This window comes from Sturnira hondurensis, unplaced genomic scaffold (assembly GCF_014824575.4).
Source record: "Sturnira hondurensis isolate 20B ecotype Veracruz unplaced genomic scaffold, ASM1482457v3 Scaffold0015596, whole genome shotgun sequence".
Lineage (NCBI taxonomy): Eukaryota > Metazoa > Chordata > Mammalia > Chiroptera > Phyllostomidae > Sturnira > Sturnira hondurensis.
In genome coordinates this window covers 18,814,504-18,828,609 of record NW_028088227.1, presented here as the reverse complement: position 1 = coordinate 18,828,609, position 14,106 = coordinate 18,814,504, and positions in this window count along the sequence as shown.

Sequence of the window (14,106 nt, the reverse complement as noted above, 5' to 3'; positions counted from 1 at the left end):
CTGTGAGAGATCAGAGCTCTGCTGAGGTGAGGCAATGCAGGGCCTGAAAAACATGGGGTATGTCAGGTAAGTTAATATTCTATTTTAAATTTGATGAATTATGCTAATTAAGATATAATCTCAGTAAAGCAAATACTTAATATGTTAGAAAATCCCAGTACATCATTTCTTTAAATTGTTAACTATCAGGTGTGCTATTTCCTTTTACACGTGGCATATTTTAGGATAAACACAGTACATTCAATCGTACACCATATGTGTGTTTAGGGATAATGATAACCAGGCACTCTTCCAGAAAAAGAGAAGTATTTAGTTACAATAAAGACAAGGACCTTGTGGAGCTCTTATTTGCTGTGGAAGAGAGTCCCAGGTGTTATCTGATGCAAGACCTGAGGAAAGTTGGGTTCTGTTAATATAATCTAATTTATATTCACAGATTGGCAAGGCCATGGGAAATACTGTCTTCCTAAATAAAAGTTAACATAGTTCACGTTAAATGGTCCATATTTTATAAATAAAACACAGTGAGTAGGCAGGTCATTAAAATATATTTGATATGTTCAAGCTCTATTTATTTCTTTAAATTTTATTGTTGTTCAAGTACAGTTGTCTGCATTTACCCCTCAAAACTCCCCATCTCCCTCCCCTGATTCCACCCTCCCTTGCTTTTTTCCATGCATCCTTTATAATTGTTCCTGAAAACTCTTGCCCCCATTATCCCCTCCCACCTCCCCTCTGGTTGCTGTCAGATTGTTCTTAATTTCAATGTCTCTGGTTATTTTTTGTTTGCTTGTTTGTTTTGTCGATTAGGTTCCATTTTGTTCCATCTCTACCAAAGGTGAGACCACATGGTATTTGTCTTTCACCTCCTGGCTTATTTCACTTAGGGTAATGCTATCCATTTCCAAATCAAGAAACAAGTGTTGGAAAGGTAGTGGAGAAAAGGGAACCCCATTGCACTGTTGGTAGGAATGCAGACTGGTGCAGATACTGTGGAAAACAGTATGGAATTTCCTCAGAAAACTAAAATTGGAAATGCCTTTTGACCCAGCAATTCCACTGCTGGGATTATGTACTAAGAATCCTGAAACACCAATCCAAAAGAACCTATGCACCCCAATGTTCATAGCAGCACAATTTACAATAGCCAAGTGCTGGAAGCAACTTAAGTGCCCATCGGTACATGAATGAATCAAAAAAACTATGGTATATTTACACAATGGAATACTATGCAGCAGAAAACTCTACTTAAAAATTAAATACATCTTTAAAATAATTTTAAATAGAGTTTTCTCATATAACCTCTATGCTAATAGTTGAAAACAATTGGATGAGGGCTCCTTGAGTCCAGTTTAATAGCCGTTATACCGGTGACAGCAGTAACAACATCACCAGCTGACTGACAGCTGTTCGACAGATAGCTAGGATAGAATAATTGATATATGGATAATTTTAGAAGACGTTAGGTAAATGAGAGAAGACAAAACAAGTTTGAGTTAATAAAGAGGTTAAAGAAAGCATCTGTAAAGCATGACTGCTGAGACAAACATGTCACGTACCAGACTCAGTATATGAGTATGCTATAGCCCAGACATAATTTCATGGGCAAGGAATTTGGTGCAGTGGGAGCTTGGGTACAGAAAGGCTCTGTCACTTTAACTGTGGTGTCCATCGGTGAGTCAAGTGCTATGCCTCAGTTGCTTCATTAAGGAAGTAAAACTTTTATGCTCCAACATTTTCAAAAGTTGCACAATTAAAGTGTTCTCCAGAATGTCCCTGATTCCATGAATGACTCTTGGAAAAAATAAAAACCTGGTCAAAGTGTGGTTTATATTGTTTGATAGTTGATGGCCTATCAACTGTTTAGTTTGCAACATACCATATACATTTTAAAGTTAAAAATATCACTTTTAACTCTCATTATTATTGATTTGTACAATGAGTATGGCTCAGGATTTGTGTAGGAGTGGTATTAGAAATTTTCACAATGTGCACATCATAGCCGGTCAATCAGTGTGGTTGTTATTAAAATATGTAAGTGTATTCAGGATGAATAACCACATGTCAGATCTAAAAATCAAAAAATATGAAAAACAGAAATAATAAAGCACACTTCAGAGTATTTCTAATATCTATTCTTTATTGTTGTGAAGGGAGAAAAACATATCTATGTTCATACAGCTTATGTGACAAATGAAACATGTTTTGGAAAATGCAATCCACAGTTTAGTGTTTTGTAAGACTGGTAATTTTTTATCTTTGAAGAAATATTCTAACATTTAACTTCATTCTGGATCATTCTGGTACAATGTTTGAACGGCCAAAAGATGGTGCCATTCTTCCAGGCACTGTCTTTGAACTCCTACAACATTTTCCTGGGTCTATTTTGTGATATCAAAACTGCATCTCAGCAAATCCTTTTAGTCTTTCTTTTTACTGTCCCCCCCCCATAGGGGGATCCAGATGGGGATCAGAAACAAGAGGGTGGAGAAAGGACTCAATCAGTTTTGTCTGCATGCTGATTCTAACAGTACGTCCTCACAAATGAACAACTGTCGGTTTCAGTTCCAGCTTCTTTCCATCCTGAGACATCTCAGCTTTATCCTCAAGGGGGCCCTTCTTCAATTGCCTGGGTCCCCAGGACCCCTGATTCCTCTCCCTAACTTTGTATGAGGTCTGTCTGGAAAAAGTCCCACCACTGTTAATATAACGAGAACGGTTTGCACATCATCGATGTAACCTGGCAGTCAAGGAGAGTGGACTAAAATGTGCACGTGGGAACAGTGAGGACTTCACTAATCCATGGGGACAGTAGACTCTGCTGAGGGAGCGTGTGTACTGTGCGGCCATTGCATTCAAAATGACTGAGCAAGTGAAGGAACAAATCTGCATCAAATTTGGAGTTAAGCTTAAGCATTCCTTCTTGGAAACTATTCGAGAGATTCAGAAGGCTGCAGCTATGGGCAATCGGTGACTAGCAGCTACATAAAGATAATGCAACCACTCACGGATCAAATCTCACACAGAGTGCTTTGGAAAAACATCAAATCACCCAGGTGACTCAGCACCCCTACAGCCCAGATTTGGCACCCTGGCTTCTGGCTTTCCCCCCAAATAAAATCACCTTTAAGAGGAAAGAGGTTTCAGACCATCGATGAGATTTAGGAAAGTAGCACTGGGCAGATGATGACAATTGGGAGAACTGTGTAAGGTCCCATGGTACCTGCTTTAAAGGGGACTTAGGCACCGTTGTGCTATCTACAACGTTTCTTGTGTCTTTTTCATCTTACATCGCTGGATTTTTTCTGGACAGCCCTTGCCTGCTACCTGAGTGTCCCTCTTTTGCTTATTCAACCTTCTAGCAACTGTAGAATAAATTTTCCTACATGACATTGTCTTTCTTGAAATACCTAATGTGGGCTGTACTCTGTTTTTCTGACTCGGTATTTACTAACAAAACATTTTTAGTATTGTACTTTTCTACACTATTGTATTTGTATTAGCGAGTTTCACAAACCTAAAGAATTTTCAGAAATTGTAAGTTAGAATAAAAAAAACATACTGGTTCTTGTTTCGATCCAAAATATTTCTTTACTTTTACGTCTCTTAAAGTGAAAAGGATAAGCTAAAACATCATAAAACAAGATAACAAAAACATCCAAATATTTTGGTTGTTCTGATTCATGGCATCTCTGTGACTATTGATTGGCAGGTTGTTTATGAAGAATTTTATTGATTGGCAGAGTACTTGTGAACAAGTACACACACACAGATGTGCTTACATATATCTGAAATGATGTGATTTTTCTATTGGTTTGAAAATTGATTCTGTTATAACACTCACAAATATGTTGAAAATCGTCTGTAAGGGTGTTTAATAAAAACAATTCACCCAGCTGAAAGCATTTTACAAGTTACTTTTAATAGTAATAGAAGAAAAATATCAATTACTCAATTTTCAGAAAAATCTAGACTTCTAGCTTCAAAAACAACACAGAAAGTGCTATTATAGTAACAGTTATTTTTCTTTAATGCACACTTAAATGTCTTTTAAGTAAAGCCAGATAATTTGGTATTCCCAGGGGAAATCTACAGAGTAGATCATGTTTTTTCAACAACCACTATAGGATCTTATAGGCAGAGAGTGAGGAATACATGAATCGAGATTATTCTCTTTATTTTCCAAAATGAAAGAAAAGGGGAGTACTTATGCATATAGGTAAGGGAGAACGAAGAACTAAAATCGGAGACCTCATGTATTAATGTTTTAATATTACAGAAATATGAGTTATTCTAAATCTGACAAGAAGTTTTATAAAAACTCAGCAAAATAAAATAATCTGTTATATTTTAATGTCATTGGAGAATTTTTATCGACTACTGAATTCAAAGAATTATAAAAGAGATAATATGGACGTATATAAGTAATTCCTACAGGAAATTTCATTATAGTATATGGAAATAGTGTTGGAATTATAACACAGATTTGCAACAAAGCTATTGCTAATGAATGTGATGGGGACATGTACAAGTAATTGATGAAACTTAAAACACCTGATGAGCTGTGTTCACTCTCTGTGACATCTTCCTGTCATGTTTGCACCTTGTGATTGTTTGTATCTTTGAGATTTCTAGCAGAACCTTATTTTGGTAAATTTTTTGATTTTGGCGAACCTGATTTTACAGTCTGATGCTTCGGTTATTGCAACAACTTAATATTTAAACAGGTTTCTTCAGGGAAACAGACCTAATTGGTTATTATTTATATATCTATGGAGAAACATACATTCATAAGTAGATATATATATGCATATATTATACACACATGCACATACATAACACACATATGTGAAGTGATTTCTGTAAGAAATTGATTGGCTCATGTGGTTAAGGAGGCTGATGTGTCTCCCGACCAGCAGTCAGCCAGCCACAGACCCCGGAAGACTACAGTGCTTTTGCAGCCAGAATGCCAGCAGGCTCAAAACCCTGAAAGAGCCAATGTTTCAGTTTGAGTTTGAAGGCGGGGAAATTAAAAAAAAAATACGATGTGTCAGTTCAATACAGTCAAGCAAAATGAGTTTTCTCTTATTCGATCAACTTTTTTCTTCTCCGCAGGCTTTCGACTGATCGGCTAAGGTCCACTCACACTGGGAAGGACAACCTACTTTACTCACTATACTTATTCTAATGTTCATCTCATCCAAAACCTCTCTCATTGACACATTTATAATACTGGTTGACCGTATGTCTGGACATCCCGTGGCCGAGTCAAGTTGAGACATAAAGTTAACTAACACCTTTATTATTTATTCATTTTTCTTTTTTCAATATTGAAATGATACACAAATTTTCTATACCTGCTTTCTTATGCCCTCCCCGCCAAATGACTTAGAGAACTCTCAACTAAACTGGAACAATGCAGATTTCTTTATTCAACTCTACCGTGGGGGTTAAAAAAAGTAGAAAAAGCTTTAAAAAACACATTTTCAATTATGTATTAAGGAAAATAACTGAGAAAAACTTAAAAACAAGAAATCATCTGAGGTTGAATAACAAGAGGTTAAATTGACATAATCATTTATTTTATGACCTTCATTAATGATGCCATGGTGTAAGACCACTATCTAAAACATAGGGAGTCTAGAGATTGCAACAGTTAAAAGAGAAAAATCAAGGGTGTTATGGAGAAGCTGACTGACAGGACTCAATAGGCAGAGAATGAAAAGACTGATAAGAATGAAAAGGGACTGATGAACTCTGATAAATGGAACATTTGGAAGAATACATGGCCATGATGAAGAAAAATGCCACACACATGAAACATGAAATTCTGATAAAAAAGAAAGGATAGGATATGATAAACAGAATAAAATTTAAATGAGATAAATAGAAGTTTAGAAATGTTAAGAATCACTGTATTAGTTAGCTTGGTCTTCTGTAACAAAATACTTCAAAGTAAGTGTTTTAAATAATACATATTTTATTCTTAAATATTACACAAAATACATTGATTCATTAAGTTCATCAGTTGCACTTAAATATTTACATAATAATGACAATATTATTTAATATTTTAATTATAAATAACATAATTTTAATTAATTTTCAATCATTTGCAAAAATGTTGAAACCTGAGCTTTCCTACTTGTTATATATGAATTAGGTAAAGTTTTGCACCTTTCATCTTCTACCATATCAATCATTTTCCAGCTCTTTTTTATGTACTCTATTTTTTGTTCTGCATCACAAGAAAAATTACCAGAGGATAAAAAAATCAATCGCCATGTGATTGATTTTTAAATCTTACCTCACAGAAATGTGACCTGAGGAGTAGCCATAACACAAGTTCATAAAACCAAGCAAGTAGGTATACACACATATACACTAAATGTTATGAGTGTTACTCTCATGTTCCTAAATGGAATAGTGTAAACGTATAAAAACACTGTACATAAATTAGTATTTCCGTTTTATTGAGATAACATTGGTTAATAGCATTCTATAAGTTTCAGGTGTTCAATGTTATAATTCAATATTTATATACACTGTAATGTGCTCATTCCTTTTATCATCATATATTTGACCCCTTTGCCTATTTCACCTGCTCTTACCCCATAACATTTCCCATAATTTGCATCATTTTCTTCTTCATTTTCCACCCTTCCTTCCCATAAACACAATTGTGTTCTCACCTATGACATTTTGATCCTTTTCAAATCCTGATTTTCTTCAGTCTCTGTATTCCTATGGATACATGGACTCTGAAAATATATTAGCCCGTTATAATTTAAGCAGAACAGTGTATATGGCATGGTTCTCACAAATAATGATCTAGACATGAATGAATTTTATCATAACTTTTTTATTCATTACCCATTAAACATTCATATGTTCAGTAGCTGAGAGAATGGGGTCACTCAAATAAATATTTTAAGAGAGTTATTTATATGTCACAATATCGTCATTGATCTTGAATATAAGTAATAATGAGCCAAATGTTAGCATCCACCACAACTGTAATTCTGCATTACTCAGGGTTGCCCAAGGACAGCTGATGGTATAATTTAAAGGCCTGGGAGCCAGAAAACTGACTCAGAGGAGATTCCAGTACAAATCTGAAGACCTGACAACCAGAAACACAGAAAGCAGAAGACAAAGTTTTAGCTCAACAGTCAGGCAGTAGCACATTTAACTTTTCTCTACTTTTTTGTTCTATTCAGGCCCTAAATGGATTAGAAGATGCCTCTCCTCACCCCACCACTGAGGGGAGTATCCATCTGCTTTACTCAGTTTCCAAATTCATATGCTATGGTCTCCCAGAAACAGCCCCACAGACACACCCAGAGATGAAGTTTAATCAGATTCTGGTCATCTTATGACCCAGTCAAGCTGACTCATAGAATTAATCATCACAGGTCCCATAAACATTATTAGCCCAAGGTCACTGAGTGAAGACCTCACCTTACTCAGAATTCTCCATCCTAATCAGTATTAATTTTAATTTTCTAATAGCAAACCAATTGAACTCCTGGATGTTTTTCTCTCTTTTATTTCCTCTCATTTTCTGAGTTCTATAACAGGACTTAAATCACAGTTTATTTCAGAGCACACATAGTTCCAAATTTCATTTTTGATTTGTATGTCCACCTGCTGAAATTTCAGCAAATCATGAAATCAATGAGTTGATACAGGTCAGAGCAATTCAGTATATCATAGTTAGGGATTTGTTTAATTAAAGAAGAAAATTTATCAAATGTTATTTTTGATTTGTACTTCTATCTGCAGAAAATATAGCAAAGCATTAAATCAAAGGGTTATTATAGGTCAGAGTGATTATATGGTAGATAAGGTTTTGTTTAATTATTTAAAAATGATTTCATGCCCTCTTGAGTTTTCAACCTATTAAAAACATAGTTACAGAATTTTTACATAGTTACAGAATCCATAAAGCTCATGGATTTATTCTCATACCTAACTTTTAAACAACTCCCAGAAGAGATCGTGTTATTGATGTATTTCTTTTATTTTTTCATTTAAGATTGAACTAAACTGACATTATTTTTGATTCAGCTTTACCAGGCCATATACATTTGTTAAAAGGGAGATATTTTCCATCCTATGAAAATGAAATTTTATTAAAATTTATGAGGATGACTATGCTGCTTCTACTTTCCAGTATGCTTTTATGAAAGAAATATTTTTTTTATTTCCTGCTATGCTACTGGTACAAGGTTAGCCTGAACTGTGGTATGAATTTGTCTAATGGGACATGATGATGGGACCAATTAGGAGGATTCTGTCAAGGCACTGAGGACACTCCAGTGGCAGAACCCATCACTGAGGATAAGGAAGCGGACCTAACCAAGCCACTGAAGGCAATGGTCATCACTTCTGTCTTCAGATTCCTTGCTAAGCCTAGAGCTACTTTAACTAGAAACAAAAAGAACTATTTCCTGAGAAACTACTTTGAGATACTGGGGAAGAGATAGTACAGGGTGGGCTAAAAGTGCGTTTACAGTTGTTTGTGTGGAAAATAATACAATAATAAATAATAATATAAGAATAAACTCTGAGTTTCCTGTACTCACACTGTAAGACTACTTTTGCCCCACCCTGTATATTTTAAGCCCAAATAAATGGTTTATTCTCATTAAAGGCAGCTGAGATTTCTAATAGGATAGACTAAAAAGTACCCTTTGGACTTTGAGCAGAAACCAGGGTAGAAAGGGTGAGTATACAGGGTCCAGCAAGGTAAGGCCTGCTTCAGGGTAATAATATGGTATAGTAACTTGTAGTTCTAACTTGAACATTTCCCCCAAACATGTCATATGATGTGCTTGAGTGTGATATTCTTGTAATAGAATGATGGGCTTGTGATTGTGTAATAAAATATTTTGCATTAAAAAGGGGTGTTATTTGTGCCAGGCCCTGCATGTAGGAGTAGAGAATAGAGTGTATGTGCAGAGGAAGTGAACACTTCCAAAAAATGTGATGAAACACAGGTTAACAACAGGGAACATTGAGCCAGGCTGTATCAACAGAAGACTAAATTAAACAGTGTAAAGAGAGAAATCACGGATCTTGAAGAGAGGCAGTTAAGTGTCATGATGAGGTTCCAAGAAGGAATAGAGGGACACCGTGTGTAGCTGATGTGGAAGGTTTAGCCTTTGTTAGGAGAGAAAAAGAAACAGATGAGTGCTGATGAAGAAATCCTTATAGAATTGGCAGTGAAAATATGAGGTTGCAGCCACCACATTCTTTCAATATTCTAATATTCTCCGTGAGAGACGATGTACATATGAGGAAGGAAGAGGGGTGAAGTTCAGGAAAATGAGTCAGTAGATGGTAGTTCGTGTTCTAAAGAAGACACAAAGCCTTTCCCATCACACATGCTTCTCAGCGTAGTGGGATTTCCACTTCCCCAAGAAATGAAGTTTGTTCTTAATCCTCCTGATTCTGAGCAGACCTATTGACTGCTTTCACCAATGAAAAAAACACAGCCCAGGAGATGTTGCCATTCCAGATGGAGCCTTTCACTGGGCATTTAGCTCCTGATTTCTCTATGTAAGTGCAGCTGTCTTGAGTCCATCACGCTATGAGAAGGTATGAGAAAGGACTACAGGGTATGAGATGCCATGGAGAGAAAAACAAGAAAAGAACCAAAGTACCAGATATCTGTCCAGCCCACTTAAAGATTCAGACTGCTCTATCCTCAGACATTGCCTGCAACCAAAAGGGATAACTACTCGGCTGAACAGAAGCAATCCACAGCACTAGGAGACATATTAATGACAAATTATTGGTGTAAACCTCTAAGTTTGGGGATTTTAGTTACACAGGAAAAGATAACTGGAAGATAATGTTGAACCTATTGTTTTGAAGGGTGCTTGGGTGAGCTAACCAAAGAAATTTAGTAGGATATATGAAGCAATGCCAAACGCCTAAATGAAGGTTTTAACTTAATTTACTTTGGTGAATTCCATGGGCAGTTGAGTGAATGCATCCAGCAGTCGTCGTGAGCTAAGTGTAGATGACTAAACACAAAACAAAAACCTGCACTTGATCTAAGGTCGACGTCTAGCCAGCCCAGGTACAAAACAATTTAAGTCAGTCAAGAGAATAAGAGGTCATAATAAAATTATTTATATTAGTGTTTCAACTATAAAGTAATGTTTCATTGCATCTGATTATTTTTAAGGTTTTTATGTGAGCTCTTCTGGGATGCTCTGAGTCTCAGATCATCACCACCCAAAACATGTTCTTTCGTTGAATCCAGTCACAGGTGCTCTCCATGAAAGTAGTGGATGGAAGTCATTACACTTTTCCTCTGGACTGCTAGATGTAGTTTCTAATATTCTTCAAATGATTGTTTTTAACTATAGATCATTATTCTGGAGAGAATATGTTCTTGACAGCGGTCTAATTTGGCACTGGAATTCTTTCTTGGTTTCTCCTCAAGTAGATGCTTGTAATTTAAAATTCAGAAAATTATACTCTATCTTGAAAAAGACAGGCTCTGCTATGCAACATTTTCCCCCAAATAAAGTTTATTTAATGTTATTTAATTAATTTAAAAAAAACATGACGGGTAATGCGTTACTTAAGTTTATACCTAAAGACTTTATCTGAGGTTAGAGGAACTCTCTACAACAAAATAAACTTCAAGGTCTGCTCTTCTCTTTTTTCTTTTCTTTTCTTTTTTTTCCCAGAGCAGACCTGAGTCCATGAAATTGTTGACAGTCTTAAGTAAGAAAGTTTACAGTGATATGTCACATAAATGTCACACCTTCATTTCACCACAGTCCTGAACTGGGTGAATTCTGTGTCACCATTACAACTGCCAAGAAAAAAGAACAGTTAAATGTGAATAACTGACTTCCTCAGTTTTCTGTTTTCCTGGCTGCCAAAGCGGAGCTGCAAGTCCTTTTCTGAGCCAGTGGAAACCAACACAGAATGAGACCTGTTTATTCCAGTTGTGCCAAAGGAGAAGAATGTGAGAAACTGATATAAATGAAGTTGAAGTGTTTGTTTTAATTTAATTTTTCTTAGCAAAAGGATTTTCCTAAGAAAATACAAGAATCACATAATCGTAATCATTCTGAATTAACTTTTTAAAACAAATTAAAAATTGAACTGGCCATAAACATAGCCCCTGTGTTCTTCAGCATTGTACAGATATAAATATTTGAAAGAAAAATTTTAAAACAACCATTCAAAGAGTTGATAGAATAAATGGTTCTCATTGGACCACAGATGTGACCTCACTTTTCCTATTCACTCATGCAGTCCATGCATAATTCTCTCGTTTATCCATTCTATTCGTTAGCACAGTCTTGTACAACAAAAAATAAAATATAAGGGCAATTTGTCTTCTGAGGTAGCTTAGCTATTGGAATTTATCCCCCTCCATTTTATAACTATCTCCACAAATATTCAAATATACTTTTATTTACATAATTGGAGATTAGACAAGTTCACATTTATATTCCCTTTTCACTTACAAATGCCCTATTCAGTCATTTGTTATTGTGTAATATTCTCCCATCAGACAAAAACCTTCTACTTCATTACTATGTGATTTCAGTATGACTCTCCTATAAAGACATCATGTGTTTATTTCATTTGGATATGAGAAGAAATGTCCATCAGTCACTTTTGGTACTTGCCCCTACCAGGGACTGTACCTCCAACTCAGGTGTATGTCCTGACCAGGAATCAACCGGAGACCTTTCAATTTGTGGGGCAACACCTGAGCTAAATCAGCCAGGGCCAAAAATAAGTTAAAAAATACAATTAACTTATGAGTATAAATATATTAGATGGGTATATTTTTTGTGATGGTGAACATTTGCCATCTTAATTTGATGGAAGATTTTCTGTTAGGTTCCTGTGTCTTTTTGACATTAAGATACTGCACACTCATTCTATGTATGATCTTTTTCATAGCTAGAATAAGATATTTCTTCTCCATACCCTGGCTTATTTTTGTTAAAGTCTTATCTGAGAACTAGCTAAAGATGCTGTAGTTAGCCCATTATTTCTGGGTCACTTTAGTAGAAAGTGCCAGAAAATTATCGTTTGCTGATTATCAAAATAAAGTACATAATGAGTTCTTGGTAATATTTCTAATTTAAAATATAGAATATAGAATTTTTACTTAACCTATTTTATTGATGCATGCAAAGATATTTATTTCTCTAGGACATTGGAATGATAAAATTAAAATATTATGTCATTACTCAGTTTTCATACCTTAACACATAAAGGTATCTCAGAATAAAAACATCAACATCACATTAAGGAATATTTTTAAATTAATACTTTATAATACTTATTTTTGTTCTACTATAGATTTATACTCAAATGACTGTTTTAAATCCATTTGACGTAATTTCTACCTTTATGGATTTGACCAATTATGTGAATATTTGTATACATTGTAAGGTTTTACCTTGATTGTATTATTTTGCATTTTTTACTTTAATTTTGTTTAATGATTATATAAAATATTTGTGGGGATCAATGTAAAATTCATGAAACAAGGACTATTTGAAGAAGACTAGTTTTTATAGAAGTCACCATTACTTTATTTCTTCCATTATAGGTGTAAACTTTACTTTTTATTTCAGTGGTTATACTTTTTTATTTTTGTATGTTATAAGCAGATATTTTTGTATTCTTTATCTTTCTTGAAGAAATTGGACTATAAACCACTTCAAATAATATACAGACATAACATGTTATCATTTTATAAATTCAGACGTATTTTTAAAAAATCAACATTTTAGTCCTGGCTGGTGTAGCTCAGTGGATTGGGTGCGGGCCTGCAAACCAGACAATTGCAGTTCGATTCCCAGTCAGGGCACATTCCTGGGTTGCAGGCCAGTTCCCTGCAGGGGCCATTTCCCAGCACGGGGTGCATGAGAAGCAACCATACATTGATGTTTCTCTTCCTCTCTCCTTCCCTTCCCCTCTAAAAATAAATAAATAAATATTTTTAAAAATCAACATTTTGGTAGAAAAAAGGAGTAAGAGACTATCTTACATATCACAGTGCCTGGTGTAAACTTTCTGAGGTAACAACGTCACAGATATCTGAGAAGGTAAAGGTTTGTCTCCACGTGAAAGAAAGGCTACACGTTGGTTATACACTGAAGACCTTTTATTGGGTTGTGCATTTATACTCAGATCCATGTCCCATAGAAGTGCACTGAGATATGTTCATTTGTCACCTACAGGTGGAAGAAAATGGTCACAGAGTCACCTTCATCTTGGAAATTGGAGCACGGCTTCTAAAAACCTTTCCTTCCCTTTGAATTTGAGAATACAACTTTCCCAGCAGGCAGGAAAAATTACCCTAAGCAAGGTGAAACTATCTTCTGTAAGTATCGTGGATTCATTTAAGTTTTTCTTTTTAAAATGGTATTTATTAATATGTCTCATTTAGTGGGTGATAGATTCAAGTGAGTACATTTTGCTTTAAGTAATGTAAACCAATTCAAAATTGCCATTAAATTGTGATTTTCAATTGCTCCAGTCATGGCTAATTACCAAGGAACTAGTTTTAAATTCTTTCCATTTGTCTGTTCTTTAAAATGTGGAAGAGAGAAAAGATTTTGATGGCTGAGGTAGTGTGTGATTTGCTCCAATCAGAGGTTTTTTTTTTTTGTCATGTGTTTATACTTTATCTTTTCCAGTGAAACTCTACAGGCCCGCAGTGCTTGAAAACAAACTTACTAGAAATTGTCATCATCACATTGCCTTGAATACACATATGTGAATATTCAGCATGTTTGTCTTAACCAAAAGTGGTATTTTTAAAAAAAGCTAGAATACCTACAATAGCTCATTATGAGATGGTCAGAAATAGATTGAGATTTTGCATATGTGCAATATATGAGTTTAAAAACCAAATACTCTGCCATCTACACCACACATTTTTAAGTAAACATCTAAAAATAAATTGTTTAAATTTTTTTACCCATATCTTAGTACTTAAGAATGTGAACCAGGACTTACCAGTTAAAAATAAAGGAAAAGTCCCACCAACAGCCCAGACTGTTAAAGGCATGAGATAAAAACCTATGTGAACAAAGGGATATGTGA